Source organism: Mustela nivalis (assembly GCF_964662115.1).
Source record: "Mustela nivalis genome assembly, chromosome: 7".
NCBI classification, from domain to species: Eukaryota; Metazoa; Chordata; class Mammalia; order Carnivora; family Mustelidae; genus Mustela; species Mustela nivalis.
The window spans coordinates 20,180,431-20,192,575 of NC_139026.1; the positions used below are offsets into that span (position 1 = coordinate 20,180,431).

At 35.6% G+C, this 12,145-nt stretch overlaps 1 protein-coding gene across 2 annotated transcripts in view; it reads right to left on the reverse strand.

Moving 5' to 3' along the window:
* SCYL2 (SCY1 like pseudokinase 2) overlaps positions 1-12,145 on the reverse strand; it is a 61,414-nt gene that overhangs the window by 48,028 nt on the left and 1,241 nt on the right. The window lies entirely within an intron of this gene.

The window sequence follows — 12,145 nt, forward strand, 5'->3', positions numbered from 1 at the left end:
ATGAGCTCCAGAAATTTGCACAGAAATCTGATGCTTTGTTGAACACTAAGATGCCCATACATTGTATGAAACTTAACCAGGTCATCAAGGACCAACTAGAGAGCTATTAACTGAATGTTCAAGTTCACACTGGGCTGAAAATCACTTAACTTCTCACAAGCTAGACTAGAGAGTCCTCATTGATCACTAAAAGCATTCAGCAAAAATCCCACAAGGACCATGCCATAGTAATAGAATAAACTGTTCTTAGAGTAAAATGTACTCTTAAGCTGCCCTAACAAACTAAATGCAAGCCTCAAATCATCAAACTAACTGCCTACCAGAAAGAAACCCAGTATTTAAAAAATCAGATATTTAACAATATAACATTCACAATGTTCAGCATGCAGTCAATAATTACAAGACATGCCAAGAATCAAGAACAAGTATTCATAATCAAGACCAAAATCAATCAGTAAATACTCCAAAATTATAGATTATGGACATTAAAGACATTAAAAAGCTATCATATATCTAAGTATTTCAAGGAAAGCATGAACATAATAAAAGAAAATGGAATACCTCAAAATTCCAGAGATGAAAAATAAAAAGCTCAAATAAAAAATTCAGAGGAGGGGGCGCATATGTGGCTCAGTGGGTTAAGCCTCTGCCTTCAGCTTGGGTCGTGATCTCAGGGTCCTGGGATAGAGCCCTGCGTTGGGCTCTCCTCGGTGGGGAGCCTGCTTCCCCCTCTCTCTCTCTGCCTGCCTCCCTGCCTACCTGTGATCTCTGTCTGTCGAATAAATAAATAAAATCTTTTAAAAAAATTCAGAGGATTTCATTAACAAATTAGACAAAGCAGGAAAAAAAATTAGTAAAATCATGAGGCACGTGGGTGAATCAGTTGGTCAAGTATCCAATTCACTCAGGTCATGAGTTCAAGCTGCATGTTGAGCTCCATGCTGGGCATGGAGTCTACTTAAAGAAAAAAAAATTAGTAAAACCTGAAGATAGAATAAAAGACTAGGAGGAAAAAAATGAGCAAAGTCTCGGCAAACTTTGGGACAATATCTCAGTTTAAAATATGTAAATGAATCCCAGAAATGAAAAGAAAAAGGAAGAAACAATATTTGAAAAAATAATGGCTAAGTATTCCTGAGTTTGATGAGAACTATGCAAGATGTCAAGAAAATTGATGAGCCACAAGCAGGATAAACACAAAGAAAACCATATTTAGATATGTCATACCAAGTAGCTGAAAGTCAGTGATAAAAAGAAAGATCTTAAAAGCAGGTAGGGAAAACAGGAAAATCATACATAAAGGAAAAAAACATAAGAATTTCCACAGATGTCTCATCAGAAACTATACAAGTCAGGCAAATGAATGGAGGTCTCTAAAGTACTAAAAGAAAAACAAATGAAAAAACAATCAAAACTTACCAACCTTGAAATCTATGAGCCATGGGAAAAAAACTTTCAAAAAGAAATGTAATGGGTGCCTGGGTGGCTCAGTTGGTTAAGCTTAAGTATCCGCCTTCACTCAAGTCATGATCCCAGGGTCTTGAAATGGAGCCCTATATTGGGCTCCCTGTTCAGTGGGGAACCTGCTTCTCCCTCTCCCTCTACAGCACTCCCTGCTTGTGCTCTCCATGCTCTCTCTCTATCAAATAAATATTTTAAATAATAAATTAATAAAATTAATTTATATTAATAATATATATTATATATTTAATATATAATAATATGTAATTATAATAATTAAAAATAATTAATAATAAATTAATATTAATAAAAATAATAAAATAAGGGGTGCCCGGGTGGCTCAGTGGGATAAAACTTCTGCCTTTGGCTCAGATCATGATCCCGGGGTCCTGGGATCAAGCCTCGCATCAGGTTCTCTGCTCAGCAGGGAGCCTGCTTCCTCCTCTCTCTCTGTCTGCCTCTCTGCCTACTTGTGATCTCTGTCTGTCAAATAAATAAATAAAATCTTTAAAAAATAATAAAATAAATGTGAAATACTTTTTCAGGAAAACAAAATCTAACAGAATTTGTTGCCAACAGATATGCACTGCAAGAGATACCAAAAGAAGTCCTTCAAACAGAAGGATAAAGATCTCAGATGATAATGTGAATCCACAAAAAGAATGGGGAACACTAGAAATAAAAATTATGTGGGTATATATTAAAAAAAACACTCATGTTGTCTTTAAAAGATCATTTCAAACAAAAATATATTGATATATGAAGTAGTAAAAAATATGACAAACCAAGGATAGGAGAGGGGAAATGAAGTATATGTTTGAAAGATTCTTATATGTTAGGTAGAATAATATCACTTGAAAATAGATTATAGCAGGGGCGCCTGGGTGGCTCGGTGGGTTAAAGCCTCTGCCTTCGGCTCAGGTCATGATCTCAGGGTCCTGAGATCGAGTCCCGCATCGGGCTCTCTGCTTGGCAGGGAGCCTGCTTCCTCCTCTCTCTGCCTTCCTCTCTGCCTACTTCTGATCTGTCTCTGTCAAAGGAATAAATAAAATTAAAAAAAAAAGAAAGAAAAGAAAAATAGATTATAGCAAATTAAAGACATATAATAAATCCTAGACTAGTAAATAAAATAAAAGAGATACAACTAAAAGGTCAATAATGGAAATAAAATGGAATCCTAAAGTAAAATTAATACAGAAAGTAGGAAAAGAGGAAGAAAGGAACAAAGAATAATTGTGACAAGTAGAAAATAGCAAGATAGCAGACTTAACTCCAACCCAATAAATAATTACATTAAGTACAAATGATTTAAAATTCCAATTAAAAGGCAGAGATTGTCAAACTAGATTAAAAAGCAAACCCCAATTATATGCTGCTTTCAAGAAATCCACTTTAAACCCACTTTACAAGATGACTTAAAACTAAAAGAATGTGAAAATACATCAAGCTAGAGTGGCCATATTCATAACAAATAGAAAAGGCAACATTTCATAATAACAAAGATGTTAATTCATTAAGAAAACAAAATCTTAAATGTGTACATACTGAATAAGAGCTTTAAAATAAATACAATAAAAAAATGACTGAAAGAAACAGACAAATCCACAATTATAGTTGGAGACTTCAAAGATCCTCTCTCAGTGGGGCACCTTGGTGGCTCAGTGGCTTAAAGCCTCTGCCTTCAGTTCAGGTCATGATCTCAGGGTCCTGGGATCAAGCCCCACATCCGGCTCGGCAGGGAACCTGCTTCCTCCTCCATTCTCTCTCTGCCTGCCACTCTGCCTACTTGTGATCTCTGTCAAATAAATAAATAAAATCTTAAAAAAAAAAAAAAAGATCCTCTCTCAGTAACAGGTGGACACAGGCTGAGTAGACAAAAAAAATCCGTAAGGATACAGAAAACCTGAACATTATCAAACAACATGACCCAAAACACCCCCTTGACAACAGCACAATCCATTTTGTTTTCATGTGTACATGCAACAATCAGTAAGACTGACTATGTCCTTCCGGGCCATAAAACAAATCTCAAAATATTTAAAATTACTTTAATACAAAACAAGTTCTTGGACCACAATGAAATCAAACTAGAAACCAGTAACAGATTTAATAAATAAATCTCATAGATTTTAAATAATAAGGTATACTATAAATGATCTTATGCCAATTAATTCAACAACTTGAATGAAATGGAAAAAATCCTTGAAAGCCAAAACTACCAAAATTGACTCAAGAAGGAACAGAAAATCAGAAAAGTCCTATAAAAAAGAAATCCAATTCATAATTACAAACTTTACCACAAAATAAAACTCCAGGTTCAAATGGCTTCACTGTTGAATTTTAACAAATATTTAAGGAAGAAATAATAATCAGGTCAGTACAAGCTTTTCCAGAACACAGAAGAGAACACTCCCTATGTCATGTTACATAGTCATTATTGCCCTGACACCAACAACAAATGACACAAAGGAAAAATGCAATATCCTTCATCAACATGTAAAAAACCTTAACAAAATACTAAGTACATCAAATCTAATAAATCCAACCTAATGATCAAGAGGGACTTATCTCAGGAATACAAGGTTGATTTAATACTCAAAAACAAATTCATGTAATTTGCCATATTAATTGAATAATGGAGGAGGGACATACAATTATCTCAATAGAAGCAGAAAAAATTTTTCACAAAATCAATACCCGTTCACAATAAAAACTCTCAGCAAACTAAGAACAGAAAGAAACCTCCTCAGGGAAGTTGGCTCGCTCAGTCCATCAAACATGTGACTCTTAATCTGAGGCTGTGAGTTCAAGCCCCACATTCAACATGGAGCCTACAAGGAAGGAAGGAGGGAATGAAGAAAGGGAGCGAGGGAGGAAAGAGAGGAAGGGAGGGAGGGTGGGAGGGAGGAAGAAAGAGAAGAGAAGGGAAGGGAAGAACTTCCTCAATGTGATCAATGGAATCTTTGAATACCTACAGCCAATATTATATTTAAAAATTTAAAAAAAGTTGAACGCTTTTTCCCTATGTTTGGGAACAAAGTAAAAATATCTACTTTTATACTTTAATATTCTAATGGAGGTCCTAGCCAAAGCAATTAAGAAAATAAAATTAAAGATTTTCAGATCATGTACACAGAAAGGCAGAACAAATCTACAAAAAAAAAAAAAAAACTATTGGAACTAGTATAAGTTTAGTATTACAGAATATAAGAATGGAAAAATGGCTATTTTGATATACTAGAAACAAACACTGGAACTTCAAAAATACTATTTCAAGGACATGAAATACCTATGGATACATTTAACAAGATATACAAGACTTGTACAATGAAAACAAAAAATTGCCTGAGAATAACGAATAAAGACTTAAAAAGAAAGACCTATTCATGAAATGGAAGACTCAATATCGTTAAGATACCAAGTTCCCCACTGATCTATGGACTCAATACAATCCAAACAGAATCCCAGAGGCTTTTATAGAAATTGACAAGCTGATCTAAAATATTACTCTGTGAGAAGGTTTGCACAGACTTTACTTGATTGTGAAGGGTCCATGGCACAAAGGGGTCTAAAACCCTCTCATTCTTCAAATCTTCCACTTCCATGTTTATTCCTTCCTAACAATGATTTGTCTGACAAAGTCTGTGTCCTACAAATCTTCCTTAACCAACAATTTCCTCCTAATTTTTTCCCACTTGACCACAGAAAAGTGTTTTTCTCAGCTATCACAATCTTCTTACATGGCATTTCCCTGGATATAAAAAACTTTGAATTGGGGAGATGCAATTCAAGAATTATTAAAACTGAAAGTCTCTTAGGGTGCCTGGGTGGCTCAGTGGGTTAAGCCTCTGCCTTCAGCTCAGGTTAGGGTTCGGATTAGGGAGCCCAAGTTGGGCTCTCTGCTCAGCGGGGAGCCCGCTTCCCCCTCTTTCTTTCTGCCTACTTGTGATCTCTGCCAAAAAGGAAAAAAAAAAAAAAAAAAAAACCTGAAAGTCTCTTAAAAATAAAGCAAAAAGGGGGTGGCTGGGTGGCTCAGTTAGGTGTCTGCCTTCAGCTTGAGTCACTCCTGAGATCAAGCCCTACATCCACAGACTTCTTACTCAGGAGGGAGCCTGCTTCTCCCTCTGCCTGCCACTCCCCCTGCTTGTGTTCTTTGGCCTTCTCTCTGTCAAATAAATAAATAAAACCTTAATAAATAAATAAATAAATAAATAAATAAAGCAAGCAATAAGAAATTTGAAAAAAAGTACTGAAAGAGGCTGTACTTTATTTCCTCCAGGCCAGAAACTAACAGCAAGACCCCATGCCTTATTGATTACAGAATTTACAATTAAGAAATATCAGAAAGGATGAATACCCAATTTTTGTAGCAACATGGACGGGACTGGAAGAGATTATGCTGAGTGAAATAAGTCAAGCAGAGTCAATTATCATATGACTTCACTTATTTGTGGAGCATAACAAATAACATGGAAGACAAGGGGAGATGGAGAGGAGAAGGTAGTTGAGGGAAATTGGAAAGGGAGGTGAAACATGAGAGACTATGGACTCTGAAAAACAATCTGAGGGTTTTGAAGGGGTGGGGGGTGGGAGGTTGGGGGAACCAGGTGGTGGGTATTGGAGAGGGCACGGATTGCATGGAGCACTGAATGTGGTGCAAAAACAATGAATACTGTTATACTGAAAAGAAATTTAAAAATTAAAAAAAAAAGAAATAAAATAGCTGTCATCTGGATGTATAAAAACAAGTTAATTTCACTATTCAATAAGCAAAAACTCCAAAGTTTTGATAAAAGTAAAATAATCACAATATGCAACAACCTAGAAATTAAATCCTTTGTAACTAACAAAACTCTTGAGGAAAACTTTCAGATACCATCAACTTAAAAACACGTAAAGGAGTACATTGTTTTTCAAAATTATTTAGAGAACACACAAGCAAAAATATTTGGAAGGCCATTGGCCTAAGGCCGCACTAGTTTGTATCCAGTTTTCTATGTTAATTAAATTATATTTATGTAAATATGACCTACTTTCTTCTATGAAAGATTTTAACTGTCCGTAAACAGAGACTCTCTTTCCCTTTTTAATTTAATGCTGCATTTCTGTGAGCAGCTAGAAAATGTTACTATTGGCATTGTGAAAATATTTATTGCTATGCCAAGTTGTTCTCTATGAACATCTGCTGCTGATTTTGATGGGGTATGTGAAGGGACATAAAAACCTTATTTGAAACCTACATATCCATTCCTCTAATTCGGCCTGAGTAGCTACGTATTATATGCCATGTACTAGTTACACATTGGGAATACAGATGTAAATGGAAACACTTCTGCTCTTTAGGGACTTAATCTGTAGCCAGTGGACTCAGACTGGCAAAGACCTACAGCAATTAACAGAGAGGTACATACCATGCTACAGTAAGGGATAAAAGACCATGATGTGATTTGAAAACTACAAATAGCTCAGTATGAAAGCAAAGGATAATTTCAGAGATAATATTCAAATTTGAGAAGCTCTTCCATCATCCATCAGAGCCAAGAGTAGCATACACATGGTAGGAAAAGACATGGAAAGTCACCTGGTAAATTATTTAATATTTATTTAGTACCCACCGTGTACCTGATACTATATAAGAAACTGTGGGAGAAAGAAGGAAAAATAAGCCAAGAAAGATCTTACCATCAAAGGGCCAAGAAACAGAGAAGTAAACCAACCATAGCATTAGTCCACAGTGATAAAATCTATAAAATATACATACAAAGTCTTACAGGAGCAACAACAACAACAAAAACCAGGAACAGAGGGAAGAAGGTGTTAGCAAAACATTAATGCTAGAGATGTCTCTAAAGGTGAATAGGAATGAACTAGACAAAGAATGAGAGTAGTACAGAAGTAAAGATAAAGTAAAAACAAAGCAGTTCCAATAAAAGCTGGAGGAAACAGGGAAATATGGGAAAAGAAACAGAAAAGCCAGATCACCAAGAGCAATTAGTAGTAAGCAATCGAGCCATAAACAAAAGAAGGTTTTCAAGCATGAGTAAGATCAATCACTCTATCAAGAAGAATGAAAGATATACCAAGAGTGGAATCAGGGAATATGGCAAGACTGAAGAGAAGATCAATATGTAGTTCAGGGATGATATATATATCATATATATCTATACATATATATAGATCATGATGTATGATATATCATATATGTCATAATAATATATCATTATGATATACACAGATATATATCACATATATAATTAAAAATATATACAAAGCAAGAAGACAAAAGAAAGGACACTTGGAAATATAGGCAGGGAAGACAGGGAAGAGATGGTGGGATGAGGGGGTATTTCAAAGGTGTTACATGGATATTTATTTTACAATTACACGTTAAACTTTGCTATGTACTTTTATGTACTATATGTTAAATTTTAAACAAATTTTAACAGAAGGAGAGGTTGCTCAAGTAAGGTAAGAGTAAGGAAGGAAAAGAAAAAGTAAGAAACAAGTATGAGTTAAAAGTAAGAGAACTTAGTGACCAGTTAGATAAAGGATAGGAACAAAACAAGGAATCCCTATGAGGTCTCCCATTTCAGAGTCTAGGTTTTAGGAGAAAATTCAATTTTGGACATGTTGAAGTTGAGTTGTCTGAATGACATTCACATAGAGATACACCTAATAGGTTTTTAGATATACAAGCCAAAAACTTAGGGAAAAAAGTCTTGATTGAAGACAAAACTTTGAGTACCATGAGCTTATAAACAGTACAGCAGTTAAGGCTATAACCTTGAAAAAGATTAGCCAAGAGGACCCAAGAATATCATGAGAGTATGAGAAGGCTAAAGACAGATGAACTGAAAGAACGTTTAAAAGAAGACCCGAACTTAAATGAGATTTTGAATTAGCAACATCCCTTTGACAGGTAAGAAACCTAGAGTTCAATACCTTTTCTTAATATGACAGCTTTTCAAATTTTCACTTGATTGCTGAAGAAAAAAGCTCATCTTTTCCAAAGACAAAGTTACAAATGACAGAAATGTCCATTCATTTAAGACGTTTCACCTTGTACACCATTTAGTAGAATTCACTTCAAATTCAATCATCTTTCCCTCCTAAATCTCAGTCAAAATAAGATTTGGGACAACTTAATTATGATTCCAAGACTATATCTCTCTACCACCTGGCTCAGCCATCACTTGGTTTTTGATAGAACCAGAAGGTAAATCTGATGCAATACTAGATTTTCTATGCACCTTCCAGAAGATGGGTTGACTATTAAAGCACCTGATGAAAGGAATTAGCAATTCCTTCATTTCTGCCTACTCACAAATCTAGAGATAGCAGGAAGATAATCGGTAAAATTAGATTTATGCTAAAAAAAAAAAAAATTCCTGCATTTTCAAGTAACACAACTTACTTACTTCTCCAAGAATAAAATACTAAAAAGTAGAATTAGCTTGCATTTATGTATTTGTTGTGGAATTATTGTAATGCAGATAAATTAGTTACAGTAATTACATGTCTTTATGTATTGTGGAAATACTGTAATGCAAATAAAATAGTTACTATAATTACAATAATTACAACTATAATGAAATTATATTTAGTACTTGTTAGTCTCATGGCACCTAGCAGAAACTAGTCTTTCAATAAGCACAAAATAATACACACTGACCACTAATGAACAATGCAAATAAATACCAATGAACTCAAAACATTGTGTTTTATTTCTTAAAGAGGCACAAGTATCTGCAATTTCTTTCTATGTAAATGCCTGTAAAAGTCACTTATACAGTGACTTTTATAGCTAAGTATTCATAAAATGAAATTTTGTGATTCAAAATAAGAATTACATTAATGTGACACAAATACTTTTGGTAAAGTGATTGATAAAATTTGGGGAAACTGTCGCACCTTACACTCCCATATGCAGTGCTTATCTATTTATGTCTAAAGTAAAGTGATTCTGAGATATATTCTTGAAATACATTTTTTCTCTTGTGAGAGCACTCAGAGATTACTATAAGCTTTAAAAAGATACAGTTGTCAAAAAAATGGTGAACAGGGGCGCCTGTGTGGCTCAGTGGGTTAAGCCTCTGCCTTCGGCTTGGGTCGTGATCCCAGGGTCCTGGAATTGAGCCCCACATCGGGCTCTCTGCTTAGCGGGGAGCCTACTTCCCCCCTCCCCCTCTGCCTGCCTCTCTGCCTACTTGTGATCTCTCTCTGTCAAATAAAAAATAAAATCTTTAAAAAAAAATGGTGAACGGTATTCTTGGCCTTTCCATCATGTTCAATCTTATTCAGAAAACATAGATTACACCAGCCGAGTACAATCATTCTCTTTACAACTACAAAAAGTATCTAATAATTATCAGTTGAGCTAGAACAGATTACTTAGAGGATACACCAGATTTAAGAAAAACTTAAAACACTAAAGAGTCTTAGGAACGAACAGTGATGCGCACGTGTTCAACAAACTACTGGTTACCTACTACTTGGAAAGCACCATACTGGATGCAGTAGGAGAAACAAGAAGTAAAACATTCCATCACTATTAAGACCATTGTCCCATAAGACTTAAAAGGCAACATGAGAAATTTTAAGGCAACATATGTTCAAATATCGAACTAGTTATGTGAACAATAAGATCTGAGAAAAGATCACATCCAACTCTTTTGAAGGCACTTCAAGCCCACATGCTTAGAGTAGTTTTTACTATAGGAACTCAATCAGATTCTTAAAATTACCATAATTTATAAAAAGTAGCAGCACTGGGGTGGTATCTCACTATTCAGCCCCTTCAGCTGGAGAAGGGGGAGAAGGAATGACTGGGTAGGAAGTGAGACTGACCACTAAGCTCATTTTCTTTTTTTTTTTTTTTTTAAAGATTTTATTTACTTATTTGACACAGAGAGAGAGATCCCAAGTAGGCAGAGAGGCAGGCAGAGAGAAAGGGGGGAGCAGGCTCCCCGCTGAGCGGAGAGCCCGATGATGCGGGGCTCAATCCCAGGACCCTGAGACCATGACCTGAGCCGAAGGCAGAGGCTTTAACCCACTGCTAAGCTCATTTTCTTAGGTCTACAATTCTTCCTTGCTTTAAGAACATACAAAATCTGAAACAAAGTGAAGTAAAATATGTGAAAACTGGAACTCATAAAGCACTGAACTGTTGTCTAAGGCAATGGTTTTCAAACACTGATGAACATCTAAATACATCTAATAACATCCAAATGACTGGCTAATTTGATAATCCATGGATGCCTACCTACTACCTCAAACCTTTGGAATCAGAATCTATAAAAAGCAGTCAGGGCATTTGTATTTTGAGCAGCTCCCCAGTTCTGATGCAGAGTGTGAGAATTAAATGTTATGTGATTAAGTACATGATCGTGAGTGGCAAGGAAACCTGAGTTCAAATACCTTTTCTAATACTTAACTAGCACTGGGACGGACCACCAACTACCTCCCTAACACTATTTCTAATCCATAATAAGTGGGACAGGCCACTCAAATATATCAAGTGGTTGTGTGGAGGACTAAAGATGACGACACATAAAATGCTTAATGTAACTCCTAGCACATTTACTAAGCACTGAACGAATTCATTCATTTAACATTTATTTAGCACTTACAGAGTATCATGAGAAATATTCCATTAATTTATTAAGTACTAATAAATATGGCAACTCTGCAATGGTGTCATGGGAACAAAATTATGGGAATCTATCCTATTCAAGAAAGCCTTCCCCGAACTGAGCTGAATAGGCAGTAGTAACTGGATCAAGAGGAAAGAAGTGCATTTCCAGGCAGAGAAGTATCATAGCCAAAAGGCACATCCTTGAAGCGGAACAGAAAGAGAGTGACTGGGGAAGAAAGGAATGCCAGAACTCATTGTGGAGATCAGGCTGGAAAGGTAACCAGGGACCCAAACAGGTTGTTAAGAATGCTAGTTTCTCTTAAAAACAATAAAAAATCATTGAAGGGCTTTACACATGAAGACAATGTGATCAGATCTGCATTTTGAAAAAGTCACTCAATCTGGTGTGGAAAACTACAGATCTGGCCACAAAAATGCAGGTAGGCCATAATTAGGAAGCTGGTTACACTTCAGATGAGAGATGATGACGGCTGGAACTAGAGTACTAGTAGTGGAAATGAAGAGTGGACATAATTAAGAGACCCAATTAATAAACATCAAGAAAAATTCATATGAGTCATGCAAGACAGGAAGATGTCACACTTCTACTATAGAAAGGGATGGTGAAGCTAGTCACTTGAGTTAAACACAATACGAGGATTGTTAGTGATGGGGGGAGATAATGAATTTCAAACATGAGTAGGGTAGTTATTCCCAATTATTGGGTCGAACTGTTCAGAAGTATGCTATTGTATAGAAGTACAATGCATCTGTTTTTATTGGGTGTTTCTGGATCTCAGGGACAAAAGAATAGGTCTTGGCATGTGTGTAAAGTGGATCTGAACAGAATGAAGATCCTTACCTTCCATTAGGTTCCTTTCCTTTACACAATCTTCCAAAAGCATCTTTTATGACTAATTTAATATTGTCTCAAGAATTCTATTTATACATTCAGCTAATAAGCCATTTTTAAGCTTTAACATGAGTATTTATATTAAAGAATAAGACAAGAAGCCGAACGAGTACCTGACTCTCAAGCCATTACCAGAA